The sequence below is a fragment of the Myotis lucifugus genome, unplaced genomic scaffold (genome assembly GCF_000147115.1).
Source record: "Myotis lucifugus unplaced genomic scaffold, Myoluc2.0 scaffold_25, whole genome shotgun sequence".
In the NCBI taxonomy this organism is placed as follows: Eukaryota; Metazoa; Chordata; class Mammalia; order Chiroptera; family Vespertilionidae; genus Myotis; species Myotis lucifugus.
The window spans coordinates 8,805,422-8,816,739 of NW_005871073.1; the positions used below are offsets into that span (position 1 = coordinate 8,805,422).

General features: G+C 38.4%; 1 pseudogene; it reads right to left on the minus strand.

The window, feature by feature from the left end:
* Positions 1-290: 290 nt before the first annotated feature.
* LOC111825419 lies at positions 291-2,293 on the minus strand (annotated as a pseudogene).
* Between the last annotated feature and the right edge of the window lie 9,025 nt (positions 2,294-11,318).

An 11,318-nucleotide genomic window follows, 5' to 3' on the forward strand; every position in this document is an offset into this window, starting at 1 on the left:
GAAGGGAGAGGAAGAGAGAGAAAATCATCAATGATGAGAATCATTGATTGTCTGCCTCCTGCATAACCCTATTGGAGATTTAGCCTGAAGCCTGGGTATGTGCCCTGACCAGGAATTGAACCCTGACCTGGTTATGAGTGGATGCCCAACCACTGAACCACACTGGCGGAGTCCCTTTGGGTCATTTAGAAGGCAGTTTAAACAGTTAAAGGGTGGCAGAGGGGAAGAAATGACGTCAGTGTCCAAGCAAAAGGGAAAGGTTGGGTTAGGGTGTACCTGGCTGTGGCCTTTCAAGTCACAGAGGAGAGTGGCCTGGGCTCTTTGCAGCACGGCAACTGGGCCCGTAAGCAGTCTCTCAGCTCCGTGTCGAAAAGGAAGCACCTGACAAAGGTCAGCCACACGGAGGCCAACAGGTAGGCCTGGGGGACAGCGCTGGGCCTCACCTACACCCGCAAGCAACTGCCCTCCACGTACAGCCCCCAGCGCAGCAAGAAGAGCAGCACAGTGACATAGAAATCATCTTGCACAGCCTCGTCTCCGTCGTTAACTCTTTGAGCACGATTAGGCGGCCAGATGCCCAGGAGCGAGGGTGCTGTGGGGCCAAGTCCGAAGCCAGCCATCCAGTTGGCTGTGGGAAGTCCCGTCCTGGCTGACCTCGGGCACGAGGTGCACCAGCCTCATCTTGCGGAGGTCGTGGATGAAGAAGACCAGGTGGAGGTAGAGAGGTGCATGGCGCCCACCAACGTGGCTAGCAACAGCAGCAGCAAGAAGCTGAGTGCTCCGGTGAGCCAAGGCACAAGGAGCATCCTCATTGTCATTAGGGCTGCCCCAGAGAGAAGACCAGAAGGCCGAGGCCAGGGCCAGCGCCTGGGCCCATGGGGTGCACAGCAGCATGGAGAGGGCACAGGGCCAGCCGGCCAGGCCCTTGGCATAGAAGCAGTGATGCGGAAGGCCAGGTAGCAGGTGACGCTCACTTGAGGGAGCAGCAGGAAGGCAGAGTGGAAGCAGCTTTGTGGTAGCAGAAAGTATTGAATCAGGCAGTGTAACTCATTAAAATATATATTGATTTTAGAGAGAGAGGAAAGGGGAGGGGAGAGAGAGAGAGAGAGAGAGAGAGAGAGAGAGAGAGACATCCATTTGTTGTTCCACTTATTTATGCATTCATTGGTTGATTCTTTTTTAAAATATATTTTTTATTGATTTCAGAGAGGAAAGAAGAGGAAGAGAGAGATAGGAACATGAATGATGAAAGAAAATTATTGATGGACTGCCTCCTGCACGCCCCCCACTGACAATTGAGCCCACAACTCGGACATGTGCCCTGACTGGGAATCAAACCATGACCTTCTGGTTCATAGGTTTATGCTCAAACACCGAGCCACACAGGCCAGCTCATTGGTTGATCTTGATTTTGCCCTGACCATATATGGAATCTGCAACCTTGGCATATCCAATGATGCTCTAACCAACTGAGCTACCCATCCAGGGCATGTAATCCTTTTTTTTTTATCATTGTTTTGACTATTTTTGCATTAATTTTAGATATTTTTTCATTTCTAATGTAGTCATTTTAAGCAACACATATTTCTCTAAGGAAATATTACGTTTTATCTGTATCCCACACATTTTTATTTGTGTTTTTATTTTCTAATTATTTTTTATTATTTCTAATGTATTCAGGACAGGTTTTGTATTATTTAAATCTATTTAAGTTTCTTGACCTTTTTTACGAAGTCTATGATCTACTTAAAGAATGTTCTATGTTAACTAAAGAGAATGTGTGTTCTCCTGTTCTTTGGTAAAGTATATTATATAGACCTATTAGTTGCAATAGGTTTGATTGACAGTACTTTTCAAGCCAAGTTTATCTTTACTGATTTCTTTTTTTTTGTCTACTTATGTTATCAATTATTGAAATAAGAGTATTGAATTCTGCAACTATAATTGTGGATATGTCTATTTCTTCTTTCAGGTCTAGGAACCTTTAAAATAATGCTACTGCCTCAGACCTGGGTGAGAAGTTTTACAAAACAAACTGCACTTTGAATCTCTGGGTCTAACAAAGATCACATATCAAAGCTTCATGACCAAAATATTATGTAGCTTATCTCCCTCCCTAAGGTCCTCCCTTGGTTTTATTATTAGTGACAATATTGTAAAAACAGTGTGAAACGGCCAATTCACACATGTGCCACGTTTTGCACACCGCCTGATCCTGCTGGAACATGATTTCCCCAAGAATGATGACAGTAATAAACATCTTCTGGCAGAGGCTTGCAAAATCTGCACCCATTTTAGTCACTCAATAATAGCCCATAAAATTCTCTGAGAACTGCAGGAGAAAAGCGATGTACGTAGTCCTGCATAAATTAAAGCTAGCAATGCCAGCTCACTAGAACTCGACTTCTCACAACTGTGGAGCAATTAAAAAATAAACAAACCCCTGACATGTGGGTGAGGCCAACAGCCATCAGAGAAGGTGTTCTCTGTTGGAGATCAAACCATTACCCAGCACTTTCTTTGTGTAGATACCCTCTTTGGTCTGTGAAAATAATCAGCATAATTTACATAATCCTTCCTGATGTTTCTCTTACAAAAGCAGTGCCAATCTGAATGAGGGAGGTGGGAAATGTTCATCTTGATTTCCCTTTACATTAAAGATCACTGTTCGGTAGGAAGTGCAAGGCCATTCCTAATTTCCTTGTTTATGTCAAGGTTTCAAGTTTGAGCTCTGTCATTTTTATGAGTGAACAATTCAGAAAAGCCCTTTATTTTATCAAGGTACAAAGAAATAAAGTAATCTGACATACCAAAAAAATACCTTCATAGAATCAAAAAATATTAATTCATAAAGTATATGTAACAATATTTCAGAATAACTTTTTACAGTCCTATTCACTGTGAGTAGGACTTTTTAGAGTATTTGGAATAAAAAACATGATCAGGTTTATGATCAGCTTTCCTTATCTGTATTAGCAATTGAAATCCTTGTCCCATAGTTATTTGGAAATTTCTTAGGTAGAAATCAGTGGGTACCACAGTTTTCTCTGTGCTCTAGCATAATATACAGTAGTTCATACAGTGTGGCTGTATTAATGTTCCCCTCAAATAGCAAAACTACAATTGAGGAAATTGAACCCTGACCCAGAGATGAGTTTAATTGGCTTTAGTGTTATCCCAACTCACTTACTAGAGATTGCTCTAGTAAAGTGCATGACCAATTCTGGCCAATAAGCCATGCAGTGAGGTTTATGAGAGGCCCTTAAAAACATTCTTTCTTTCTTGCCCTTTAGAGTGAATAGAAAAGCCTTTCTACCCCCTCCTCCCCACCTCCTGGTTGTAAATGAAGAAACATGTAGCCCCTATTTCTTTTGGCATCTGTCTTAAGTCTTAGAGAAATGAGAGTCAGGATGAAGCTAGTGAGAAGGCAACTGAGTGTCTGGATCAACCAACACAGAACCTGCCCACCTGATTTCCTCTTTTTGGAGCTAGCAAATGACCTATTCTTTGAATGTCTTTGTTTCCGATTTTGTTACTTGTGGGAGACAGTGCAACAGATTCAAGAACTTTACAAATTTTCTTTCCAATAAGGCTAGTACCTTGTGGAGTGGAAGGATGCAGGTGTTCAGACAGTAAGCAAATGGGCCAAAATAACACTTATGCCAAAAAAGCAGGCCCTTTGGACAGTCAGAGAATTATGAAGTAGGAAAGATAGAATCTTCTCCTCAAAGAGCTGGCTACACCTGGTAAGAGTTCCAGCTCTGTCACCTGTGAGAATCCTAGGTCTTCGCCAAACATTCCTGCAGTTTTCTTGTTTACTTCCTCCAAAATTTTGTTCCTATATTCTTCTTCCTGATTCTGCAGGTGCCATTATCAATCACAGACCATCCACCTCTCTGTGTACATGCAGTCACACACACACACACACACACACACACACACAACTTCACAGAGTGCCTGGCTGGTGTTGCTCAGTGGTTGAGTGTTGACTCATCAGACAAGAGGTCACTGGTTGGATTCCCAGTCAGGGCACATGCCCGAGTTTTGGGCTTGATCCCCAGGGGTCATGCAGGAGACAGCCAATAGATGTTTCTCTCTCAAAGATGTTTCTATCTCTCTATCCCAGTGATGGTGAACCTATGACATGCGTATCAGAGGTGACAAGCGAACTCATTTTTTAGTTGATTTTTCTTTGTTAAATGGCATTTAAATATATAAAATAAATATCAAAAATATAAGTCTTTGTTTTACTATGGTTGCAAATATCGAAAAATTTCTATATGTGAGACAGCACCAGAGTTAAGTTAGGGTTTTTCAAAATGCTGACACGCCGAGCTCAAAAGGTTCGCCATCACTGCTCTATCCCTCTCTAAAAATCATCAAAAACATTTTTTTAAAAATCACAGAGCATTCTATAATGCTAATTTCCTGGATTATTTTGGGGGAATCACAGAAAGGGAACATGAATTCTCCCCTGTATAAATAGTTATACACACCATTCCATTTCTTCTCTTACCTCTCTCACCTTTCTGCTCCCAAAGACACACACATGAGTTTTCCCAACAAACAGATAATCTCCCACCAGGATTCCTCTTCCAGCTGAAAAAATAAAATGTTTTCACATTAAACAGTTGTCCTTTAATTTCCACTTTGTCAGAAATTTGGCTTAGGATTTCGAGATATACTTAGGATACTAGACCTACAAAATAGTACTCCCAACTATGACCAGAAGCTTCTTTTGGAATCATTATAGCTCTGAACTCTGAATGGAGCTTAGGTTCTAGCCAGCCTTTGTCAAATAGGAAACAGCAGGACCTTTACACATGAGTAAGGCCATGATCTGGCACAGTAGACAGGTACAAATGAATGGTTTTAGGAGCAGAAGGATCTTCCGGTCAGAAATAGAGAACAAGCATTAAGCTGTAAATCACAGGAGAGGGCATAGTTCTTGTGTTAAGTGCCTTCTTGTTATAGACAGATTCCTGGTGGATGGCAGGATTTCAGCATTAGTGCTTGGTCCAGAGAAAGAAGAACTCTGGGAAAAAATCTCACAATATCAATAGATACTTGCTATTAGATGCTTTCTGCTGCAAAACAAAAATGCTTCAATTTCTCTTCCAATGTAATTCACTTCTGTTGTAGATATCAAATATTTCAAAGCAAACAAACAACAAACAAACAGTTAAGACTGTTACTGGTAATTCACCACTTATGGGTCTTACTTTTCTTTCTTTCTTTTTTTTATGCTTTCATTTTTTTGGTTGCCTTTTTAAAAATAATTAAGTTCTTTATTGTTTAATGTATTACATAAGTCTCCTTTTTCTCTCATTGCCCTCTCCCTGGCTGCCCCAACACCCAGCACATGCCCTCACCCCCCAACCCCAGTCTATGTCCATTGGTTCTGTTTTTGTTCATCAGTTTATGTTGTTCATTATATTCCACAAATGAGTGAGATCATGTGGTATTTATCTTTCTCTGACTGGCTTATTTCGCTTAACATAATGCTCTCCAGTTCCATCCAAGCTGTTGCAATGGTAAGAATTACTCCTTTTTTACCTCAGCATAGTATTCCATTGTGTAGATGTACCACAGTTTTCTAGTCCACTCATTTGCTGATGGGCACTTAGGCTGTTTCCAAATCTTAGCTATTGTAAATTGTGATGCTATGAACATAGGGGTGCATATATCCTTTCTAATTGGTGTTTCTGGGTCAAATGGGAGTTCCATTTTTAGTTTTTTGAGGAAACTCCATACTGTTTTCCACAGTGGCTGCACCAGTCTGCATTCTCACCAGCAGTGCACGAGGGTTCGTTTTTCTCCCCATCCTCTCCAGCACTTGTCCTTTGTTGATTTGTTGAGGATAGCCATTCTGACAGATGTGAGATGGTATCTCATTGTTGTTTTGATTTGCATCTCTGGGATGATTAGTGACTTTGAGCATGTTTTCATATGTTTCTGGCCCTTCTGTATGTCCTCTTTCAAAAGCTGTTTATTTATGTCCTTTGTCCATTTTTTGATTGGATTGTTTTTCTTCCTTTTGTTAAGTTGTAGGAGTTCCCTATAAATTTTGGAGATTAAACCCTTATCAGAGATAATATTGGCAAATATGTTCGCCCATGCAGTGGCTTTCTTGTTGTTTTGTTGATGGTTTCTTTTGCTGTGCAGAAGAGTTTTATGGCTCTTACTTTTCAATAACTGATCATGAAAAAAAATTATTTGTACTCAAAACATCAGCTCAGGAAAAAGCAATCTCATACTTTTGGGCCAGTTCTTTATTCTTTATAAAGTATTAAACTATACTTGTCACAATAATGGTAGACACTATACTGCTATCTAATAACATATTCTGACAAATATGGAGCCAGCACATATATAATTGTGGATTACTACTTCTCAAAAAGAGAAATATAATTAACAGTCTCAAATGACAGAAAGAGGACACAGCTGTACACCAAACAAAACCTGTGGTCTTGCTTTGGCTCCATGACTTTTAAATTTCACCTTTCCTTAAAAGGCCTTAGTTTTTTCATTGGTAAAATGAGGCAATTGTGTGCTCTTTTAAGAATGTAACTCACAGTTTTAAATTATTAGATCTGATTTTACTGTAAATACAAATCAAGGGACCTGATTTCTTTTTGCTCTCAGATCCATTATCTGTAATAGAAAATCATAAAATATCAGCAGTGGATATAAACATACCAGCATTGGAGCCCTTAAAAAGGAGAGCCAAAGCCTGCCCCCTCTGCATTGCCTGCTGCACAGAAAACTCTTTAGTTCAAGGTGATCTAATGATGTTAAGCTAGGTACCTGACTTGGCCTGGCCAATCAATGATTGGCACCAGCAATTGGTATAGGAATAGGCATATGAAACAGGCTAGACTAATTAATCTCCTCTTAGGACACTTGTTGGAGATAACCAGGAAGAAACACCTTTTATTCTGAGATTGTGAGCAAAGAGAAAAAGTTGACGTTAGTTTTCCAGTGGACATCTGATCACTGCTTGAAGTGAGCTGTTTAGAGAGAGAAGATAAGTGGAGGGGAACAGAGTTAAAGAAAGAGAAAGGACTTTGTTTTGAATTCCTAAATCCAATGCTTGAAACCAGTATTTTTGTTTGTTTCATGAGTCAATAGATTCTCCCCCCAACTTAGGATAATGATTTTCCTTGGATTTTTATCACTAAATACACAAAACATCAATTAATTTAAACATCAATTAAGCAAAACATAATAACTTAAGAATTTATTAGAAAATTGTAATGAGATAAAGCATGCAAAAATATTTTTAAAATGCAAATTACTATGCAAATATGTTACCACAATTATTATTTTTATTCACTTTGCAACAAAAAATATAGAAAAGTACTTTTAAGAACAAAATACTTTTTTGTCATTATTTAAATAAATATGATCTTAAGTAAAAGCACCTAATTTTGTTCACTCTTATCCTTGCTGCTTTAGGAGAATTTACTTGATTAGTTTATGGTCAAGAAGCCTGCTTGTTATCTATGGATTTGTGTCTATAATATCTAATTGTTGAATAGGAAGATTTAGTAATCTAAATCTTCCTTTTCCTTACAATACAGTTTTCACTCTCTTTTGCTCAACTTCTTATAACCCTTTGAGCTTTTGGAAGAAAAATGTGACGTGCCAAGAATTAGTATTCCAGTGATTTGCTAAGAATGAAAATAGAGACTTTGTGAGGTATGCTAAGTCTACAAGATTTTAAATAGGGTCTGAAATCATTAATTCACAAATTCTGGACTAACCCACTTCAATAATGAGGAGTTCCAGTACCTAGTTTGCAAAATGATTATATGCTTAAATGTGGGATTAAATTTTCTTTCAATTATAAGACTGAGTCTGGAAAATGCTCTAAGAGAATGAATAAAAAAATCCTGCAAGGGGTACATTTGGTCTAAAGTGCTTTAAATATGCTTCTTAATTGCTGGGGGCTATTTTGCTCTTCATCTAATTATTGTCTGAATTACTGAAGCTCAACTCATCTGATAAAATAGGTGAGCTTAGTGGTAATGAAGTCAGATAATGTCTTATCTGAGTGTCAAGCTAGGCATCAAATGGGCAGTGTGTTTAACCATTAGTAAGGAGTATACAGATTGAAATATTTTCATCCATGCTATATCTCTGCAGCCAATTCATTGGAATAATGAAAGGTTTAGAAATGGGAAAGCACTTGAGAAGCTGTGCCTTTAACAAATAAAACTGCTTGTTATTTAAATAAAGGTAATTAAAAGTGTAATGCTCTGGAACTATTAGGCACAGAACTCAAAACTAGATAATTTTTGTTTTGCGAAAGAGCCACTACCTTTAAGAAGGCATCATCTTCACAATGAGAATCCCATAGATACTTTTAAAGAGCTGGAGATTAACTCATTTAACTAAACAGTCATTTTATGACTTTTTCACCAGGGAAGCCAGCATTTCCTTGGGGTTCTTGAATTTGGGAGTTCCACACCACGGTTCTGTAAATTAGTTATGTGGGCATTAATATTATCAAGACCTTCACCTCTGCAGGAGGCCCCACATGGGCAAAAATCAAAGAAATGGTGTGAATATAGCAATCTTCTGCCTAGAGTGCTTTGATTTTGCATTACACCTGTCTTTTCAAAGAACAAAATATCTGAAATCATTAATTGTTTGATTCTAATGAGTAACATGTATTGGAAGGCCAGGCACATCTGTGCTATGTTTCTGGTGTTCATTCTTATAGAGGGATTTTTATACACATTGGTCTTGTATTATGTAAAATGTGAAAATGTGTACAACTGCTCAGTACAAGTTTAAGGGCAGGTTTATGTAAAACAAAAATGTATTTTAAATGAAATGTACAAATGTACTGGCTCTTCCATGTTTTTTCATGAACTCAAGCAAAGTATATTCACATATGAAAAAAACATCCAATTTCATTTAATCCCTCCCCCTAACATATGGTAAGTATTTCCTTGGTTTCTAAATCTGGTGCAGTTCCCAATATACTTGGGGAGGAAGTGTAAGTTACCATACTTCCATCTAATTTTTCTCAGGGAAATTTGTACAATATAAGTTTTACAGAATGGATGAGTTTCATTAAAAACAAGAGGTTTTTTTTTTTTTATCCCCGCAATGTTTAAAAGCTTGTGAAATTGCAGACAATCAAAGAAACTGTTCAAGATAAAAACCACTGGCCCAAAATGGTGTCACTTGTGCTAAAGTCCATGATAACAAACCTAGATTTAGTACCTGACCTAATTGCTATTTCAACCTCTTTCAGAAATATAATCTTAATCTGTCTGTAATTTTCTGGTCAGCACAAATGAGGCCATCTGTCACATGGGCCCTCTCTATCATCCCTTATTCCCCAGAAAGAAGAGGCAATCTGCATGATAAAAACCCTTGTCATTCTCCTCCCTTCCAGCCCCCTGGCCTAAAAACAATCCTCTTTTCTTTTGCTTCTAGCTCTCTTGCCCCACCCTTCTTCATATAAAAAAACAAACAAACAAACAAAGTTTTCCATACTGTATAAGCCCTCCAAGCATAATTGGTAGATGGGTTGCTGCCTGATTCATAAACTGCTTAATAAAGGCAATTACATCTCCAAATGTGCTCAGTTAAATTTGGTTCTTTAACAAAACCATGATATTTGTTGGCTTCCTGACAACAACACAATTTCCCATCCTTATATATGTTTCTTCAGTCAAGCATGCATGTTTACTAGCAATGGACCAGGAGAAAGGCATGGGCTATTCTGGATGTCTGGGCCACCACGTTTGTCAATGAGAGGAGTCTCTTGAGTCATGCATTCTACTTTACCATGTTTGTTTTGGTTTTTCTATAGAAAACCAAACCAAACCAAGCAAGTTCCTAAAACATACTCTAAAATTATCACTAATTAGCATATCTGTAGAAATGTCTTCTTCCTGGGTTGATTTAGTAATCTTGGTTGCTTGGTATTTTCTAAATACATCAGTTTTATTTTGTGCTAAAAAATAACAATGCTTTTGTGCTGTCTACTACTTGTAACTATAAGGTTGAGTTGCTCTGGGCCTGCCAGGTCATGAAGAATTAGTAGATGACTGGTTCTTCCCATCTTGGAGCTCAGCCTAATACCTAGAGTATTTAAATAGGGAAATCGCCATTGACTTTGCAATCCCTTGGGTGACACTTGTTCTGTGAACAGATAAGGAGGGAGTAAGTCAAGTAAAGCGTTTGTCAGGAAGTCTCCGCTGTCTCTTTGTCCCCAAAGGCAGGAACTGTCAACATTTGTGACTTCAAGCTAGCCCATGTCCTGATATTATTATGCACATTCCCACAGGGGATTCTTTGGAAGGACTTTTGCATTTATGTGAAAGGAAATATTTCAGCTCCTTTCACAAGCAGTGATTGCCCAAGACAAAATGACTTACTGCTACATGAGCTGAAGGACACAAACATATTATAATGTGTTTTGTCATAAACAATCACCGATTGAGGCTATTTTCACAGGTGATTGAACAAAATGAATAACAGAATGAGGATGTATATTCTGATTCTTGTTGCTCATGTAAACTCATGTTTTATATTTTAGAATTTGTTGAAGGCATAGTGTCTGCTTTGGGAATAAGCCCCATTAGTCAGGTCATTCCTCTTGGTCTATTCTAAAGTAGCTACATTTGGTGATTAAACTTCACATATTATATTAGGTAACAGAGCATGCTGTTAACAGCATGCTATCACTAAAGGCAAAATAAAGCATTCGTTTTAGATAAGTCAGGTTAATGCATGTCAGCTCTAACACTGCTGTCTGAAATCACGGTAAAAGTAAGCTGTAGAACATCATCAATAATAGCAAGGTTTTTCTAGGTACCTACTACGTGCTCAGTACTATATCATAGTCTAAGAAGAAATGATATTATATATTATATTAGTTATTCCTATCCTATTATATTATACTAGAGGCCCTGTGCATGAAAATTCATGCACTGAGGGGGGGTCTCTCAGCCCGGCAATGTATGGGGGAATATGAATCCCATTTAAGAGTCAAAACAACTGAGGTCGTTGCCAAGTAAGAGGTTTGATCAAGGATCCCAGTCTGTAAGAACGCTGAACAAGGCTGTTTAGTCTATCTTCTGTGAAATGGCAAGCTAAGGAAAGAATCCAGTTTTGAGATCTTCAATCCAACAGATAACCTTAGAACGTGGACACAAGCCTTCTGCTTTTATTCTTCTGGGACTACTATTATCTGCTTTTAAGATCTTCAGAGGCCCTTTTAGCTGATAACTCCAAATATGAGTTTTAAGCTAGCAATACTTTTTAAGCAATAGACATCATGAGATTTTTTTTCA